Genomic DNA, 5,000 nt, shown 5'->3' with positions numbered 1-5,000 from the left:
ATTAGTAAAACGTCGGGAAATGAACCAAAGAAAATGTGTAAATCTGTAACTATTTCCCGTTTTCGGATGCCATCACCTCCCACCCAATCAGCTCACGAGTAGACTCGGATCATCATGACGTCATATGACCTGGTCGTGACGTAGTCATGAGGTAATCGTGACGTCACAATCATCCTTGAGCGCATGCGCGGTAAGAAAAGGGTGAGCTACAACAACTAATTCACGCGCCATTTGTGGTCAAACTTCCTAATTCATCTGGGCATTCTTTTACCTGTGGTTTGATTACAGTGTTATGCAATTTACATGCTTATTTAAAATCAGGGTTCTAAAATAAGGAAAAAAAATCTAGAGAAAGTCTAGAATGCTTGTGCAGAACCAGCCATACGGAGGAGGAAGAGAAGGAGGAGGTGGTGGGGAAAGAAAGAGGAAGGAAAAAAGGAAGAGAACGAACAATATAGATAAACAGATAAATAGACAAATAGATAGATAGATAGAGAGAGAGAGAAACAAAGAGAAAGAGAGAGAGAGACAAAGAAAAGAACAAAAAAAAAAAAGAAAGAAAAGAATAACAGACTTACGAACAGGGGTGAAAACCCGGAGAAATAAACCAAAAAAGGAAGAGAGGGTCACCGTCACCTCGCCGCAGCGCCCTCCAGCCTAGGACAGCCTCCAGCGACGGACTTGGCGGGGCGGAGGAAGGGAACGAGGAGGAAGAGGAGGAGGAAATGGCAGAGGAAGAAGAAAAAAGAGGACGTGGAGGAGAGAGGGAGGAAGAAGAGGACGTGGAGGAGGAGAGAGGAAGAAAGAAGAGGACATCGAAGAGGAAGAGGAGGAGGAAATGGAGGAAAAAGAAGAGGACATAGAGGAGTAAGAGGAGGAAGAAGGAAAGCGACAAAGGAAGTCAAGAAGGGAGAAGGAGGAGGAAAAGGAGAAAGTGAGGAGGAGGAGGAAGAGGAGGAGGAAAAAGAAGAAGAGAGAGAGAAAGAGAGAGAGAGAGAGAGAGAGAGAGAGAGAGAGAGAGAGAGAGAGAGAGAGAGAGAGAGAGAGAGAGAGAGAGAGAGAGAGAGAGAGAGAGAGAGAGAGAGACGTAGGTGGTATTATCATCATTTCTCTAAACAGAGAAACAATCACAATTGCTGGTACCATAACAAACAAACAAACAAACAGAATAAGGCATCACAAATAACAGAAACACAGAGAAACACCATTAAACAGAAAAAAAAAGACGCGGCGAGATAGCGGTGACAATGAGAAAGACAGAGAGAAAATAAAGATAAAACAGACATAAACAAAAAACAAAACACACTTAACTACGTGACAGGTTTATGAATACAAGGAAGAATAAACCGGAACGACCAGGGAATGCAAGGAAGGGCAAAAGACCCATAGAAATGGACTCCTAGAAGCTTCATTTTTGTTGTTGTTGTAAGAAGTCGAAAGTCTTCAATGGCGCATGAGATTCCAGGGCGTCAGATCTGAAAGGTGAAAGGAGATAGAAATTAATTCGCGTTCGGGTAAAATAAGTGAATTGTTGAGGGCGAATTATGTTGATTTATTGATGGTTTATGATTATCGTGTTAATTTGGGATTGATATATAATTTTAGAGGTCATTTAGACGATGTTATGATGATGTTTATCTTTTGTTGATATTATTTTGGAATGTGAGATGTAACAGATGCTAAGAAAATGTGCCTTTTTTTTTGGTGCTATGGAATAAAAGCTTTCCTTTTTTCGTCTCTTTCTCTCTCTCTCTCTCTCTCTCTCTCTCTCTCTCTCTCTCTCTCTCTCTCTCTCTCTCTCTCTCTCTCTCCCTCTCCTCTCTCTCTCTCTCCCTCTCCCTCTCCCTCTCTCTTTCTCTTCTTCCACTCATATTTCTTTCTCATTCTCTAAAGCCATCTCTTCCCTTCGTACCTTTTTACCGTCTTTTCATTTTATCTCTTCCCTTCCCTTCCCGTTATTTTTTCCCTTTCACTCCCCTTGTTTCTCTCATTTCCTTTTTTCACTCTCACTCCCTTTTTCTCTCTCCTTCCATCTTTCCCTCTCATTTTCATTTTCTTTCTCATTCCTTTATATTCTATATCTTTTCTTTCATTTACTCTTATTCTCTCTTTCTCTCTCATTTCCTCTTTTTCTCTCATTCCCTCTTTCTCTCTCATTCCCCCTTTCTCTCTCATTCCCCTTTCCCTCTCATTCCCCCTTTCTCTCTCATTTCCTCTTTCTTTCTCATTCCCTCTTTCTCTCTCATTCCCCCTTTCTCTCTCATTTCCTCTTTCTTTCTCATTCCCTCTTTCTCTCTCATTCTCCCTTTCTCTCTCATTCCCCCTTTCTCTCTCATTCCCTCTCTCTCTCTCCTCCCTTCTTTCACATTTCCTCTTGCATATTTACTGTACTTTAAACAACATATCTCACTTTATTATGCGACGGAATTACCAATTATGTAAATAATGACCGTTGGGAATAACGGAATAAAGTAGTTTGTAATTTGAATTTGAATCTGAATTCTCCTTTTCCTTCTTCTTTCTTTCTCTTCTTCCTTTATTTCCTGTCTTTATTCTTATTGTTCTTTCATCCTTCTCTTTCTGCTTTCGTCTCTTTTTTCTCTCTCGTTTCTCTCTCCTTTGTTTGCTCCCTCTCTCTCTTCTCTTTCCGTCCTTTCTACTTCTCTCTTTCTCCTTCTCTACCTCTATTCTCCTTTCTGCCTCCCCTCTCTCTCCTATATACTCCTTCCCTCCTCCATTTCCTTCTCCATTCTTCCTCTTTCGCTCTCTCTTTTTTGGTGTCCTCTCCCTCTTTTCCTATCTCTCTCTCTCTCCCATTCGTCCTCGCTGTCTCTTTCCCAACTTTGTTCCCCTTTCCCTCTCTCTTTCACTCTTTCTCATTTTCTATCTTCCTCTTCTTTCCCCTCTCCCACATTCCCTTTCCTTAATTTCCCCGTTTCATTCTATCCCTTAGTTTTCCCCATTTTCTCTCATTCTCTCCTTTCCCCTTTTCCTCACTGTTCCTCTCTCTCTCCTTCTCATTTTTCATTCTCTCCCTCTCTCTCTCACTCTTCCTCATTTTCCCTCTTTCTCATCTTCTTTCCCCTCTCCCTCACTCTTTCTATCTCTTTCCTTTTCCCTTAATCTCTCTTTCTCATCTCCTTTCCCTTCTCCCGCATTATATTTCTTTCTCTCTTTCCTTCTTATCTTCTTTCCCTTTTCCCGCATTCTTCTTCTCTTTCTCTCTCTCCTTCCTATCTTCTTTCCCCTTTTCCCTTTCCCTCACTTTCTCTTTCTCTCTCCATCTCATCTTCTTTCCCCTCTCCCTTATTTTTCCTCTCTCTCTCCTTCTTATCTTCTTTTCCTCTTCTCCCTTTCCCTCACTCTTCCTCTCTCTCTCTCTTACCTTCTCCCTTTTCTTTCCCTTTTAACCTTTCCCTCACTCTATCTCTCCTTCTCTCTTTCTCAACTCCATTCCCTTCTCCCTCACTCTTCCCCTCTCTCTCTCTCTCTCTTTTCTCCTTTTCTTCTTTTCCCTTTCCCTCACTCTATCTCTCCTTCTCTCTTTCTCATCTCCTTTCCCTGCTCCCTCCCTCTTCCCCCTCTCCCTTTTTCTCATTTTTCCCTTTCCCTCACTCTTCCTCTCTCTCTCTCCCTCTTCTCTCCCTTTCCCCTTTTCCCTTTCCCTCACTCTTCCTCTCTCTCTCTCTCTCCCTCTTTTCCCCTCTCCCTCCCCCCTCCCCTACCTACCCCCTGACCTCCAAATCCTCATTCCTAATTGAATACGAAGGACTCCTCTTTCCTCAAGAATATTTTTCAAGAATATTTTCCTTGTTGATTACTAAAACGCCTGAAGATATATTGCTTTATCCGGATGTAATTTCCCCCCTCTTTTTTCCTTCCCTTGTCGAGGGTCAAGAGGGGAAAGAGGGAGGGGGGAGGGGACGTAGGAGGGAGGAGGGAAGGGGGGAAGGGGGGAAGAGGGAGGGGGGAGGGGACGTAGGAGGGAGGAGGGAGGAGGGAAGGGGGAAGGGGGGAAGGGGGGAAGGGGGGGGGGGGGGGGGAGTTGTATGTCTAATAGAGAGTTTTTGGTCTTTTTTTTTTGTCAAGTTTCACGGAAGTTTAATTTCTGTTATTCTGTCATTGTTTGTTTTTGATTTTCGTTTGTTTGTTTTTCGTTCTCTTTATTTGTTGTTTTATGTGTCTGTTTTATGTTTATTTTTATAATTCTTTTTTTTTCTTTTTTCGTTTTCTTTCCTAATCCGCTCGCCTTTCTTTTTGTCTTATCCTTTTCTTTCCTTTCCATTTTCTCCTTCTCTTTCTTTTCTTTATCCCTTGATTCTCAACTTTCCTTACTTTTTCTTTTTTCCTCTTTATCTTTATTTCTATTTCCCCTCTTCTTTACCCTTAACTCTTCCCGTTAACTTTCTAATTTTTGTTTCTCATTATCTTATTTCTGTATATCTGCATTTTTTAAGTTCTGTCTTTCTCTCTTTCTTTTTTCTCTCTCTCTCTCTCTCTCTCTCTCTCCTCTCTCTCTCTCTCTCTCTCTCTCTCTCATCTCTCTCTCTCTCTCTCTCTCTCTCTCTCTCTCTCTCTCTTTTCAGTCTCTCTCTCTCTTCCTCCCTCCCTTCCTCCTCCCTTCCTACCCTCCCTTCCTCCCTCCTTCCCTCCCTCCTTCCCTCCCCTCTCTCCCTCCCTACCTCCCTCCCTCCCTCTCTCTCTCTCCCCCCCCTCTCTCTCTCTCTCTCCCTCCCCTCTCTCCATCCCTCCCTTCCTCCCTCCCCCTCCCTCTCTCCCTCTCTCTCTCTCTGCCAACATTAATTCCCCTCTCTCTTCTCCCTCTCTTTTGGCCTCCCGAAGGACCGAAGGAAGACAAACGGTGAACACTTACCAAATTCTTCCTCTTTACAATTTTCCTCTTGGAGAAAGGCACTTACTCTCATCGGCCTCTTGGCAAGTGGGTGGCCGTTCCGAGAGGTTTGTTTAGCGATAATATTCTATTTTTACGCCTTCATTTT

At 43.0% G+C, this 5,000-nt stretch overlaps 1 protein-coding gene across 1 annotated transcript in view; it reads right to left on the bottom strand.

Moving 5' to 3' along the window:
* Tk (Tachykinin) overlaps positions 1-5,000 on the bottom strand; it is a 232,418-nt gene that overhangs the window by 307 nt on the left and 227,111 nt on the right. Inside the window, exon 6 of the mRNA XM_070130188.1 lies at positions 1-1,475. This exon is cut by the window's left edge and continues 307 nt beyond it. The gene's annotated coding sequence lies outside the window, so the exon portion shown is untranslated. The remainder of the gene's footprint in view (positions 1,476-5,000) is intronic.

Source organism: Penaeus vannamei, chromosome 2, assembly GCF_042767895.1.
Source record: "Penaeus vannamei isolate JL-2024 chromosome 2, ASM4276789v1, whole genome shotgun sequence".
Classification (NCBI taxonomy): Eukaryota; Metazoa; Arthropoda; class Malacostraca; order Decapoda; family Penaeidae; genus Penaeus; species Penaeus vannamei.
The sequence above is the reverse complement of the archived record's forward strand: the minus strand, read 5'-3'. Positions and strand labels throughout refer to the sequence as shown.